At 33.1% G+C, this 15,604-nt stretch overlaps 1 long non-coding RNA gene across 3 annotated transcripts; it reads left to right on the top strand.

The window, feature by feature from the left end:
- Positions 1 to 4,149: 4,149 nt before the first annotated feature.
- On the top strand, positions 4,150 to 10,990 carry LOC130937363 (uncharacterized). 3 transcript variants are annotated; one of them, XR_009068601.1, is made up of 6 exons: positions 4,150 to 4,911; positions 4,996 to 5,095; positions 5,211 to 5,335; positions 8,670 to 8,967; positions 9,321 to 9,478; positions 9,615 to 10,988. It is a non-coding gene; the product is annotated as an uncharacterized LOC130937363 (long non-coding RNA). The 3 variants fall into 3 exon arrangements; XR_009068595.1 differs by having other exon boundaries at positions 9,321 to 10,990; XR_009068589.1 differs by lacking the exons at positions 8,670 to 8,967; positions 9,321 to 9,478; positions 9,615 to 10,988 and adding an exon at positions 7,753 to 8,651.
- Positions 10,991 to 15,604: the final 4,614 nt, after the last annotated feature.

The following is a 15,604-nucleotide window of genomic DNA, read 5'->3' as shown; positions in this document are numbered from 1 at the left end:
ACTACAATAACATATTTATGTTAACTAAAAAGCTAACAATAACCAAATTAATATTACCAAAGAAACAAACCTACTATATTTAACTATATTTAACGAAACCGAATCATCAATCAAAATTCTCAACATTATTACAAGATCTAGATTAGTTTATTTACGGATACAAAAAATTGTTATAATATCTAAAATTATAATTTTTAAAATTAATTATAAAAGTTAATTAAATCATTATAATATCTAAAATTATTATAAAAAATTCTAACCATGTATTTTTTATTAATCTATTATATTAGTGTAACTCAAATATTATCATTCATTCAAATATTCTCTAACTACATTTAAATACATATATTTCTAACTATTATTTAAACATATATTCCTAAATTTTTATCAATAATAATAATAATAATAATCATTCTGTTTATATTCCTAAATTCAATTTCTAACAACAATAATAATAATTAACTTTCTAACAATAATAATTATAATTCTAAAATATAAAAAAAATAAAAAAAACTTACATAATCAGAATGACAGAAATATTGTATAATATAAAATTCAGGACGATCAACCTCTCTAAATTTTTGTTTCTTTGGCATTTTAATTTTTTTTCCAGCATGTGGAGCAAGAAGAAGTGGAGAAACGAAAAAGAAAGAATGGCTGCTCTTTGATATGAAGGTGAAAATGATATCGAATGGTGGGTGTGGATTCAGCACGGGGCTATGTTGGGATTAAGAACATCGTTGCGGAGAACTACGTTTGCGCGACATATGGTGGGGGATCACTATCCGAACCGTCTTTTTTGGCCCCTACAACTCAGACTATCTAATAAATCAGTCACTTTTTGCATCATCTGATTTCTTTCAATCTAACATTATACACATATAAAGCATCCGTATTCTTCATAACCATGTCCTACTTATTGTTGCCTCCATATTAAAATTAAAAAGTGCTAAATTTACAAGTAATTCTAAAATGTTAATCATTATCATTAATCATACCAACACTTATTTGTATAATATTTACTAAAAAAATTATAAATAGATATAGAATAATGTGTGATAGATATGGAATTTTGAGTTTCAAAGTTTATTTTTAATGGATATCGAATAATGTGTAATAAATTCGCCGTGAACAACTTAAAAATAGCAAAGTATATAACTATAATCGGTAATCAAGATTTGTGGTATCCAGTAGTAGTTGCCTCACTAAGCTAAGCATCGCGCGAAAGAGATAAGGGTAAGGTATCACATGGCTATTATATTACAGGTTCCTCCAGCTAATAGCTAATTATTACTTTATTAGCAGTATTATATTGCCGTCATGCCTGTCTTACTTTCTTGATAAATATTGTTAGAATAATAGCTAATGCTATATTACTAGTATCGTTTTATCCCCACTCACAACACCTTCAAAATAAAAATTGAACGGTCTATATGAATATTACTTTCATTTCATTTATATTTAATTATTTTATTAGACTTATATTTTTATTAAAATTTTAATTAGATATTTATATTTTTAATTAAATTTTTAAATTATTTTTAATTTTATAATTATATCATTTTTATATTAAAAATATTAAAATTAACAAAATATTTTTTCTAAAATATATAGAGTAAAAAATCAAATTAAATTTTAATTTTTTAAATATATTCGATGTGCAAAAAAAATATTCTATTAACTCGCTCTAATATTTTTATATTAAAAAAATCCAATTATAAAACTAAAAACAATCTAAAAATCAAATTAAAAGAACATAAAAATATAAAATCCTAATTTCAAACTTAATAAAATTAGAATCCCGCTAGAGAGACAATGAGATATTTATATAATGGTTACAATAGGTTGTTTATTTGGCCCAATATAAATTAAAAAACAAATTAACTCTCATTTATCCTAATTTCAGATGGCCTTCAATTTTAATTTACCCTACCATCAATTTACCTCCTAATTCCAATTTTTTCCCATTAACCCTTTTGCTCTCACAGTTACCCTTTCCTCCCAAAACCTCTCCCATTCGCTTCGCAGAACTCGCACGCCGCCCCGCGGTGTGCGCTGAAACCTGCATCTGCGCCTGACAGACCTGCATCGTCCACCCTTCTTCGCGAGCATCCCCCTCACTGGCTGCAACTCTTTCTCATCATCGCCGTTGCACATCCCACTGTGATTGCAACCCAGCCTCCGCGCGCAACTTCTCCGACCCGAACTGCAGCCCAGTCTCCGCGCGCCTACCCCCTTGCGGGAAGGAACTGCTTTGCAACAAACACGGCTGAACATCCGACCGTGACCTGGTTGAATCATCATGGCGGATGCGAATTGTAGCACCGAACTTCTTCGCGCCCAAAATCAACCATCCACGTGTACAATAATTGTGAACATCCAATTATATGTAGACAAGAACATCCAACATTTGTGCGTAAAGATAATAATGTAATCAATAAGTGGTATCATATACGCAGAATGACCATCTATTTTGTTTAATAAATTAACCATCCAAATACATACTGAAATGAACATCTGGTTGCTGGTTGGAGTCGCTGCGATGGTGCGGTGCAGCGAGAATAACTCACACGATTGGAAGGTACTGGTGGAGGGTGACCTCAGTGCACGGCGGGCTTACGGCGGTGAGAAAAGTGCTGGTTGGAGTCGCTGCCATGGTGCGGTGCGGCGAGAACAATGCACACGACCGGAAGGTAATGGTGGAGGGTGACCTCTGAGTACAGCAGGGAGAACCGAGAAAAAAGAAAGAAAAAGAGGGTACGACCGTATAGAGAGAGAGTCTGTGTGTTGATGTAACTAATTGCAATCTTAGTTTGTTTTAAACTTGAAATTAAAAATTATTTAAAATTAATTAATTGACTATAATTTAATTTTTATTACAATTTAATTCTCATTGTATATATTGTACAATACATATATTAGCTTTTCATACTTTTTCATAAAATTATAGGGATTAATAGAAGAATTAAACTTTTAATTTATACAACAAAAAGTTGAAGTTGCTTCCTATACAATTGAAAGCCAGCTTTAATATGGTCTTCCTGGGTTTTGCATTGTGAAATGAGGAGTGCTAGGGGTCAGTAAGTTTATAGCCATTAATTAGTCATCATTAATATTTTTAATGGTGTGAAATTACATTTAATGATGTGAAAATACTCACTTTTTTTTTTATAGTTAAGTACTGGCCAAATTTTAATAAAAGTGCTAGTCTCCTAAATTTTTCTTGTAAAATTATCAATGGTTGTATTACTAGTAGTTATATGTAGCGACTGATCTAAATATCAATTATTTTTTTTTTCATAAAAAATATAACCGATCACAAAATTAGTTTGAAGAATTACTTTGGTACTAAAAGTCAAGAGATCAATGGGTTTGGTATGGTGATAGAAATACTAGCTTTTTTCATATGCAAACCATCCTTAGAAGAAAACCTAACAATGTTCATAGGTTGCTGGTCAATGATGGGTCCTGGTCTGATGATCCGAAAGTTTTGCAAAGAGAGGTTGTTTATTTCTTCAAAAATATTTTTTGCTCTACTGAGCCTGTTGAGGTTAATTGCATGGAAGAAATTCATATGCCATCTCTTAACCAAGATGCTTGTGATAATTTGTCTAAATCAGTAATAATGTTGGATGTAAGACCCAGAATCTTTGAAAAGTCTTATTATGATCAAGTCTCAAATTCTACAGTTATTTATAGCCTTAATTTCAGAAATTATTTTATTAAGATAATTAAGGCGAGTTTTGATTTGTTGGATTTGAGACGAGATATGATCTTTATCCAATTTTATAATTATTGGAATATTTTCTATATTTAAATTATAAAGTTGCGAGTTATGAAATAATAAGGATTTTATATGATTTGGATTAGGTAAGTAATATTTTAAATATTACTATTGTTATTTTGGAAAAATGAAGAAATTAAGTATATTATTTCTAATTATTTGATTTGGGCATTTTATTGAAAGTAATTTGTAAAAGTAGAGGAACAAATAGTATTTTTATACATTATTATTGTTGGACTAGAATTTATTTCTAATTACTATATTATTTCCAATTTCATTTGAAATTACCATTTTACCCCTAACCTTAATTTTTGAAAATGAAACCCTAACCCTAAAACCCTAACCCATGACCCGGTAACCCATTGTTTCCCTAGCCCTCAGCAGCCGAAAACCTTCCCCCAAAGCAACAACAACACACACGCTGCTCTTTGAGGAAACCAACAAAAAAAAAAAATATAGGGGGGAAGGCAGAAACCGGGAGAAGGGAGGAGAGAAGGAACGGAGCCGGCGAGGAGCCCATTACCGCCGCCGCGTCGTCACTGGATTTTGGAGGGAGGCCACGCCTTGAGCTGTCGCCGTCGCTCCACCACGAGCTACCATCGCGAGTCAGGTCCGAGGCGATAGGCAGAGAGCTGCTGCGAGGGAAGAAGAGGAAGAAGGGGGAAGATCGGGCCGCGCCTTCGTCGCCACCGCGCCCACGCCGCGTCGCTGCCGTTGCCCTCCCTACATCGTCGCCGTCGAGCTCGCGAGCGTGGAGGAGGCACAGCGCCGCTGGTTTCGTCGGGTTTCCGCCGTCGAACCCGTCCCTACCACCGCTGCTGACCACACGCACAGAGAGAGAGGGTGCGCGAAAAAGGAGCCGCCGCGGGGTTGCCGTCGCCATTGCGAGGCTGGGTTCGCCGCTGTGGAGGGTCGCCGCCTTCCTCCGCCATCACCGAATATCCATCACCGGAGCTGCTGGACTCACCGTATGCTACTGTTGTGTCGCCAGAACTGTCCTGAGGTTTTGCCACTCGTTCAGATTTTGCTCTGTTTTGGGTTAGTGCTGCTGCTATTGTTCTGGCCGCCGGAAGACCTCGATGTCGCCACCTCTGCTGCCAGAAATAGCCGCTGAGTCTTCTGTGATGGTAAGCTCTAACCTTGCTTCAGCTTCTTTACCCGTTAATTTCTCCATGGGCCATGAGAGTTGTTGCTAAGGCTGGTTGTGTCAGGAGTTTACCGCGAGTTGCCGTCGTTCTGGTCACCGGTGGTGACGTTGGTGTTGTCGGAATCCACCACTGGTGCAGCCACTACCTGGTTCCCTCGAGTTCGGTAAGCGTTTTGTTTGGAAGAGTCCTTTAATCGCTGCCTTTTTTTATCATACACTGACGTTTTGCGGCGTTAATTTCTATACGATTGAGTTTCGGTTGTTATATGTTGCGATTAGAGTTGTTGAGACTGTTGCGAAAGTGGCTTGGAACCGAGGTTTTGGTTGCCGGGATTTCTATTGTTGACTTCGGGTTGAGGCAGAAAGGACTCTGTAACGCGTTTGGGCTATGGTTTTGCGTTGAGGTAGGGGCGCTTTCCAAAAATTATGTTTTATGTATTGGAATTATTACATATGGATACTGATGTGAGATATTGTGTATTTAGTGATTGTATCTGCCTTATGTATTATTTGATTGACTCGAATGATTATGGATGTTGGTTTGGCTGAATTTGTTGTGCGGCTTGTGAAATGTAATGTTTGAAGTTGATTCCTTAAAGATTTGAATCTGAGTTTAATCCGTTGAGGATTGATTTGATTTGAGCCAATTATTTTAATGATGTGAAAAGTCGAATGCACTTTTGAATTCAGCACGGTTTATTTTAATTGATTTGGTTTTGGACAAATGATTTGTTATTGAGCCGTTTCTTTAAAGCTTTGGAAATGAGCTATATCGATTGATATTGAGTTGATTTTGAAATGATTTCCTTGAGATACGCCACTGAGGCGATTGTTGGATTTAGCTTGCTTTAAATTGATTTCTGGTTTTGAGCTGTTGAAAAAGAATGAGAAATGGTTTAGTTGGGACCCGAACCGGGTGGCAAAAGTCCAAGTTTTAGGGGAGGTGCTGCCGAAATTTCTACAAAATCCTAGTCTTGTTTGAAAAGTTATTTAAAAAGGGTTAGATTTGAGAAATTGTATTATTTGATTTATTAAGAGGATATTTATGTTTTCAAGCTTAATTTATTTAATGAACCTTATACGTTGAGTTCGGCTTATTTAGAATTGAACTATTTTTACCGTTTGAATCACTAAAGGAAAGAATGATGCTCCAATATTGATTTTAATATAAAAAGGAGTTTTTAGTGATTTTAAAGGAATGTAGACTTTTGATTGATTAATCAAGGTTGAGGCATTTTGGAAGAGTTAGAAAAATGGGTTCTAAAAAGAAACTTGAAAGTGGTTTGATTCAAATGAACCGGTTCCGTTTCAAATGAGTTGATTTTTGGACCGGGTTGGAACTTGTGATTTAGTATGGCCGGTTTTATAGTAAATTCAGTTTTATTTACTTGAACCGAGAAATCTATGATTTTAAGAGTTTCAATGAATTTTAAGGAATTGATATAGTTTGACCTTCCCTAAAGACTTGGGACTCTGCCGAGAAACTTTTGTTATAAAATCCCATTGTTGGATGGGTGATTTTGAATGCTTTGAAATAAATCCTTAACTTGCCATGGTTTTGGAAGTTTTGGAAAGAGAATGCCGAGAGTGGCTCTGTTTTAAAAAGGGAACTCACTTTGAGTAAATTTTGGCTTATGAGCCTGAGATGATTTAAGAAACGAGATTTCTAAAGCCAAGGCTGAAAAGAGTTGAAACTTGATTTCAAAGTGAAATGAATAGAGAAAATGATTTATGGCTTAAATGCCAATTTCATGAATTTGATGATTTTGAATGTGGAAGTGCTGTTTTGTTGAGAGCCGGATTGGCTGTGTATGTTTATACATATTGATTGGTTCTGGATTGAACCATGAGCCGGAATGGCTGTGTATGATATGAATATTGGCTGGTTCTGGATTGAACCGTGAGCCGGATGGCTGAGATGGATGTTGATCCATGATTGAGAATGAAAGCATTTATGCTGAGATATTGATAAGTTGTGATGTTTGCACTTCCACTATCGGAGATGAGGGTTTCCCTGGGTAGTAGCAGTGGCTAGCCACCACGTGCTCCAGGTTGAGACTTGATACTCTGTTGATCCTATGTCATAAGTGTGGCCGGGCACTGTGAAAGTCCCGGATGAGCTCGCCCCCGAAATATTCACCAGTGAGGGTGATGGATATGGATCATGTTTATGATCAAGTTTATGATGAGTATAACTCGAGTTGGGGATGCGCGACAGAGGGACAGTCCAATGGTTAGCTACCAGGACTTGTCGGGTTGGCTCTATAACCGACAGATGATATCATCAGCCACTAGGGACAGGCATGCATCATATGCATCTATGTGACATTGTTTGGGTATGCATATTGTACTTGGTTTGCCTATGTGATTAACTGCTAATTGTTCTACTTGCAATAACTGTTTGTTTGTGTTTGCATCTTCCTACTTGTGTTTGCATCTGGAACTCTATTGGATTGTGGTGGATGGGTTGTGGTTGGATTGCTTGGGCCTAGGGCCGTGGTTGAATGAGATGGACCGATGGTTGATTTCGGTTTTGTGGTTCTGGTCTGGAATAAGATATGAAAGGTTATTTTGGTTCAGTATAGATAAACCTTTTTGAAATGCTTTGATGTTTTGAGAATTGAACGGTTCCTCTTTCAGAAAAAATTTCTGACTTTACTTTTATTGTAAACTGTTGTTTTTGAAAAGAGGCATAAGATGGTTATTAATCACTAGTACGGCTTATCTTCATGTATCCTATTACAGTAATTCCCAAAAACCTTCTACTGAGAACCCTTTCGAGGATGATGTTCTCACCCCCCCTATATTTTTCCCCTTTCAGGATTTGGGCGCAGAAGTTATGAAGAGTTTAATTATTTGTTATTGAGATGCTCTGTATTGCTTTAGATTATTATTTTTGTACCCTCGCCTTTATCCTGATATATTCTATAAGAGGGATAGGAATTGTATTGGATAATGCTTGTAATATTACTCATATATATGTATGTATATATATGGATGTACTCTTTATGAGTTTTTGTAAGTTGTATGATATCTATGGATGTACGTTATCGAATGAAGTATCTTGGGAACGATATTATGGTAAAAAGTTTTAAACAGGCTCATATTTTAGTATTAAACAGTATAAGTGTCGTCGTAATGTCCAAGCTATCAGAGTCGCGCAGCCGGAAGCGTGAGCTTTGGTAGTTAGGGTGTTACATTGGAGATTAAAGAAGCTCTGGATAATATGAGCTCGTTCAAAGCTCCTGGGTCGGATGGTTTTCAAGTTTTTTTCTTTAAGGAATATTGGGATGTGGTGGATCGTGAGGTGTGGCATACTGTTCAGAAAGCATTCTTATGAGAGACGTTAAGCCATTCTTTGTTGAAAACTTTGATTGTTCTTATCCCTAAGTGCGATCCTCCAACTAGATTGAAGTATTTTCGGCCAATAAACCTTTGTAATGTAATTTATAAGCTAGTGACTAAAGTGCTGGTTAATAGATTACAACCATTTTTAGATGAGATTGTTAGCCCAACTCAGGGAGGGTTTATTCATGATAGAAGAGTGCCTGATAATATTATTGTCACCCAAGAAGTTCTTCACTTTCTTAAGCGGACAAAGTCTAGAAAAGGAGTTATGGCTTTTAAGATTGATTTAGAAAAGGCTTATGATAGAGTTGATTGGAATTTTCTTGAGCACACTATTAAATCTTTTGGCTTTCCTTCTCTAATTATTCGCCTTGTAATGAATTGTGTTAGGCCTCAAATCTTTCCATTCTTTGGAATTGGAATAGATTGGACAGCTTCCAAACTCGCAGAGGGCTCAGGCAAGGAGATCCAATTTCTCCTTATTTATTTGTTTTGTGCATGGGGAGATTGGCATGCTTCATTTCCAAACAAGTTGACGAGGGTATTTGAGATGGTATGGCTATTTCTAGAGGGGGACGTAGAGTTTCTCACTTGATGTTTGCAGATGACCTCCTCCTTTTTTGTAAAGCAAAGAAAAATCAAGTTCGGAATGTTGTGCACACCTTGGAGTTGTTCTGCAAAACTTCAGGTATGAAGGTTAACATTGAAAAATCTAAAGCTATTTGTTCTAGAAATATCACTAATAGAAGAAAGGAAATGTTATCTGGTGTTTCTCATATTTCTTTTACTAGTGACCTAGACAAATACTTGGGGGTGAACCTTAATCATCCTCGAGCTGCTATGTCTATTTTTTCGGACTCTTTAGAGATGATCAAGAATAGACTGGCTAGTTGGAAAGGTTGGCTCCTTAACAAAGCAGAAAGGCTTTGCTTAATTAAATCTGTTGCATCTTCTCTTCCTATTTATCAGATGCAAGTGACTTTTTTTCTTACTTCGGTTTGTCAAAAGATTAATTTTGTGCTTTGACAATTCTTATGGAAGGAAAAGGTGGAGGAGCGTTGCTTAAATTTGGTCAAGTGGAGCAAAGTTGTCACTCCCAGAAAATGTGAAGGCTTGGGAATTAGAGATACCCAATATGTAAATTTTGCTTTATTAGAAAAGCTTGTTTGGCAATTACTACATAATAAAGATAAGCTTTGGTAAGAATTATGTTGACAAAATATTTACCTGAGAGTTCTTGCTTTTCACCCAATTTTTCTAATAATGTTTCAAGCACTTGACGAGTGATTTATAAGACAATAGAAAAGCTTCGTGATGATTTTGATTGGTATACAGGCAGGATGTCTCAATTCTTTTGGTATCATGCTTGGCGACCATGTGGAATGCTAGCTCCTTTGGTTCCTTTTGTGCACATTTCTGATTCTCACTTGAAGCTAGAAGATGTCTGGCACCATTGACATTGGCGGTGGGATATTCTTTGCACAATGATTTCAGAAGAAGTTAAACTTGATTTGATGCTCTTATCCTATCAAGCAGGCAGGAGATAAAACAGGTTGGTTTTGGACAAACTCAAATACTCTCACCTACTCGACTAAAAGTTGGTATGAATGGCTATTGAAGAAGAAATTTGGCTGGAATGATAATGAAAATTGGCTTTGACTTTGGTGCTTGAGAATGCCGGAGAAGATAAAGTGCCTGCTCTGACTTTGTCTCAACAACGAAGTTCCCACATCTAGTTACTAGTTTCAAAGAGGTCTTGCTACTTCTGATTTTTGTCAGAGATATTATCTTGCTCTAGAGGATATTAACCATTGCTTTAGGACTTGCCAAAAAGCTCGTCAGATTTGGATTAGCTTAAACTTGGGAATGACCGCTGAGGACTCTAGTTTAGATTTTGTGTCTTGGATTCGTTCTAACCTCATCAAAAATGAGTTTCTCTTTGCAGCGGCCTTTTGGTGGATTTGGAGGGATAGGAACAATGACATCTTCCATCAAGATGATCCATGGAGTAAAGAGAAAATTGTTCACTTAGTTAAACATACTGCTCGAAATTTCTCTAATGTTGTTACCACCCAAAAACATATTATTCATTTCTCTTTGCAATATAATTGGGAACCACCTCTAATGAATGTCTGTAAAGTAAACTGCAATGCAAGCGTTTTTGAAAATGAGCAATTAACTGGCTTTGGATGTATTATTAGAGACAGCATGGGAATTTGGATAAAAGGTTGTTTTGCCACTATACCTCTTTCTAGTGTTCTCTGTTGTGAGTTTCATGCTATTTGAAGAGGGCTTTTTATGCCTTGGGATTGCAAGTGCAAAAAGGTCATATGTGAAACTGATAATCTTGATGCGTTTCTTTTTGTTTCGCGAGGCACAACCAGCATGATTAGGAATGACTCTGATCTGCTTGACAAAATCAAAGAGATGCTCCAACGCAATTAGACAGCTACTTTAGTGTTCATCCAACGCACAGCAAACAGAGCAGCTGATTTAATGGCTAAGACTGCTACTTTAAACAAGCAAGTGTATTTAGAGTAGTTACTGCCCCTAATAATTTGGATATTATTATTAAAGAGGAGTGCTATTCTTTTTCTTAGGTCTTTTTTGTGTGTGTTATATTCGGTTAAAAAAAAATAGCTGCAATGAGAGATTGATTTGTTATATGTAGTGACTGATTTAACAATTAATTTTTTTTTCAAAAAACAGTCCAACCGATCACAAAATTAGCTGCTGTGAGGGATCGATTTAGTTACTCGCTAAATTGGTTCGCTATTTCAAACTGTGTTTTTTTACACGTAGATATACATGCTTGGAAAACATATATCCCATTTCCAAAAATTAAAAGATGCTGAATAATACGTGCAAATAAATATAGTATCATACTTTTAATTTGTTCATCTCATGTCATTATAGTACATACTTTCATTTTGGCCGCTTTTATACTGGGGACAGTCACATGGACTAGGTCTCTATTGTCTCTGAGGGAAAAATCTTTCAATCTATTGTTGAGCCAAGTCGGCAAGTCCCTTGTGATGATTCCCTAAATCACATGGGATTAAACAAGTAACCATGCACGCATGCTTGCTTTCAAGTTTGCCCCCTCCATCCATAGTTTTCAGAGCGAGTTAGAGACCCGAATAACTTTTTTGTATGTAAAAGAATTGTGGCCAAAAAGCAATTCCAAAAGTTGATGTGTGCCTTGCCTCCCCAACTTGAATGCAAATTTCTCCAAATGGATATATTGGGAATTAAATTTCTCATCAAAGACTTGTTTTTGTGTCACCTTATCATCATATGCCCTATGTCATGGTGACCATATATATATATATATAAAAGCTAAGGTTGCGTTTTAGTTATGAGAATATGATAAGATAAAATATTAAAAATAAAATATATGGAGACATAAAAATTAGTATTTTTGTATTTTGTTTAATGATAAATTAAAATAAATTATAAAAATTTAATGTACTTCTACTTTATTTTTATTAAAAAGTTTAGAAAAATATATATATAATGATAAAAAAATATATTTATGAAAATTTGATAAAAATAATAAAAAATAAAAAATAAATATATTTTTTAATGTTTTTATATTTTTCATGTTAAAAATGATATAAAATATACTAATTTAATATCTTTGCATATAATATATATCCCTATTCATGTCTTATCTATAAAATATAATTTTGTATATCTATGTGTTCCTGTTATCACGTAACAAACGCTGCCTAAGTTGCTAAGTAGTGCTAACAGTTAAGTTATAATTTTCTTTAAATATGTGTAGTATTCCTTGAGTATAGACCATAATAATCTGAAGTTCTTACAAATGCATCATTATTGAACTACACACAGTTAATAAACTGTAATTAAAAAATGAAGTACTAAAGTTTGTGGTAAAATTTATCATAAAACCATTTGTTCTACAAATTTAATGGTATTAGATTTTTGTAATTTAAGAGTTTAGAATTTAATTTTTATTAATTCTACAAAAAAATTAACATAATGCAAACACAAGGAGAAAATAAGCCTATTCAAAGTTTACATATACAAATTCAATAAACAATTTATTAAAAAAGATGTGTTAAAGATATAATTATTGGTGGTGGATCTAATAAGAATAGAAATTGAGAGTGAGAGGTGGTCCTTGTCCTTATGGAAAAGATGGAGAAGGGCATGAAAAGGAAATAAGGAATTTTGGTGTGTAAATGTCTGCATCATAAGACTGAGTAGCACGAGAGGATATAGCATTGGTGTTGGTTTATAAAGCATGTGTGCCCTAAAGGGTCTAAAAACCTTTATTTAATTTAATTTGGTTTGGTTTGGTTGGATATGGGTAGAATTAATTGGAACTTTGAATCTATATATTGCTTTGTACTACTTTTATTCCCTTACAAGTTGTGTTATATATGTGCACTATGCATTATTTATTACCAAAATTTTATAGAAAAATCTTCTCTATTGGAGCCAAGCATCTCCCAACCAATCTCAATATACGTACATAATTAATGCATGATTGAAATAATTCACATATTAGTAGTGCTAGAGGCCACATATTTTATGATTTTTCGTGATCAATTAATTATTATTGCCTTATTGGTACTTTTTGTACATTAATTAAAAAAAATCTAATATATCTAACAGTATGTGATCAGTGACAGAGCTTAACTAGGGCACTGGTCATGGTCCCCCTAATTTTTTTTATAAAAAAAATTAATAGTAGCTTTTCAAAAAGTAAAGAGTAGTTTAGTTGGCTTAAATGCTTTACTATAATTTAGAGTATTTAGGTTCAATTTCTATTTCATGCTTTTATTGCATAATAATTTTTAGAGTGGGTCAATATCATGTTTACTGCTGTGTATTTCATTATAAAAACATATTTTGCTTTTCATTCTAAAATTAGGTATTTTTTATTTATTTAATTTAATATTATTTTATATATTCCTATTTATTTTATTTAATTTTTCATATGATAAAAAATATTAAAATATTCAATAAGTATTGACATTATTGTATTTGTATAAATTGATAAAAAAAATTAATAAATATTATAAATTTTAATATTTATCCTTCTAATTTTTTTACATGTTTTACAGGATATATATTCAAATTTTTATACAAAATAATGATGAAAAATCAAAGAATTAATGCATTTTTTAAGAGGAAGACTAATATTAAAAAAGGAGAACATATAACTTTTACAATATTAACACCTATAAATAATTTTTCTACTTTAATAAATCATGAAGAAAGTAAGATACAACCTTAAAAAATTTAAAGAGTTGAATGAATTTGACATTAAATTTTTATATTAAATTTTTTGCCACTCCAAAATTTTGTTTCAAATTCTACCACTATATATGATTACAATTACATTTTTTTATTAATTAAATATTGACTAAATTTTAATTAAATCACATAAAATTTGTATTGTTTAACTTATTTTAGTGTAATTCTTCCCAAAGTAACTATATCTTTTTTGTGAGTAGACAACACAAAACACAAGTTTTGATATGCCTTCCTTCTCCTGATTAGAATATAAGCACATAATCAATATGCATGGTTGAGTTGAGTTTTATGCATGGAAAATTAGATAGATATTTAGTTTACAAACATCCTTTGCACGAGTGAAAAGTTTTGGTGTAAATACAAGTTTCACACATTATTTTTTATCACAATTTATATAAACATAGCGGTTGAATTTTAAAGAAAACTAATATGACTAAACTCTATCGTAAATATATCTAAACATAATGCTTAAAATTGTAATTGTTGCCATTCATGAAAGAACCTCTTAATAATTTAAGATAGAGATATGTATCACTTAAATATGAGCTATCTATACCTAACCTATAGATATAGCCGGAAAGAAAGTTGCAGAAGGATATTGTTACAAGATTGTTCTAATTTTTTCTATATACCTTTTTTATGGTACAAAAAAAAATTGTATTCTTTCTTACTTTTTATTATTTACCTTTAATATAAAAAAGTTAAAATATATGTAAAATTATAAAGGTGATGCATATAATATTTTTCCATTAAAAAAGTATAGGTAGACAACGAAAATATTAAACAATATAAATAATTGATATATCGAATATTAAATTCATTAGGTGTGCAGATGATAAATTTGGAGTGTAGTATATTTTTATTTTATTGGACCAATTTTAAAATTCATTATTCACATTATTCACAAAAATTATTGTCTACCTATCAAAATCTTTTTTCATTATTAATGTTCATACATAGTCAATATTTGGAAAACATAGGAACTTGGTTTGAAGGTGACAAAAAGTAGTGAATTCTTATTCTGTTACCCTCCAATGGTTCCCAACACAAATTATATAGTAATATAAATTGAAAGGTGGGCATTGAATTGTCAAAACTAGTTAGGCAAAGAAATAACCTTTTTTACCGAAAGTATAAATTAGTATGCATAGTTAGGCAACAAAAACTAATAAGAAATGCTTGAAAAGTCACCCCTCCATTCCGTGTACGTGTGCCTTAATGCAAATAATCAACAATGCTATTTCCATACTCAACAACCAAAATTAATTAATTGAAAGCAATTCCTCTCATTTTGGGTCCCTATCCCCATTGCTACACTATGCACCTTCCCCTCACAATTCACATGAGCATCTTTCTTCATAAACTAAATTGGTGAGTTATATGGTATCTTTGTTATGATGTCTAAATTACTTAATTTTTTTAAAATAAAAAATAAAATATTTAAAATAAAAAATAAATTATATAAAATTTATTAAATATTATTTATTTATCTTTTTTAATAACTTAAATAAAAAGTAATAGACACCATAGCATTCACCAATTAAAATACGCGCACCGACTTCTCTCTTCATACTTTATAATATATACTATAATTCGATCATTTTTTATTTCAATTTTACACAATTCTTCTTTAATGTTATATTTATAAAAAAATAGTATTATATATCACAAAATATCGAAAAAAATAAGAAAGTATATATAATATTATTTAGGGTTAAGTATAATTTTGATTCCTAAAGTATGTGTTAAAAAATTTTTTTGTTTCTAATATTTTTTTTTTACAAAATCGTTCCTAAGGTTTAATTTATTTTTAAAACCGTCATTCGTACCAAAAAGCCCTTCTCTTTTTTCACCAAAATACTCAATTTTTATTTTATTTTTATTCTTCTCCATCAATAGCAACAGCAAGTCAAAACTACTCGATCATTCAACAAGGACAGCAGGAATCTACGCGTTGATCCAACCTGCGCTACCAGCTGTCTTCTTCTTCCATTTCTATTCAGCTTGAAAAGAAGCCTCAAGCCCAAGAGTTGAGG

Source organism: Arachis stenosperma, chromosome 1, assembly GCF_014773155.1.
Source record: "Arachis stenosperma cultivar V10309 chromosome 1, arast.V10309.gnm1.PFL2, whole genome shotgun sequence".
NCBI lineage: Eukaryota > Viridiplantae > Streptophyta > Magnoliopsida > Fabales > Fabaceae > Arachis > Arachis stenosperma.
The sequence above is the reverse complement of the archived record's forward strand: the minus strand, read 5'-3'. Positions and strand labels throughout refer to the sequence as shown.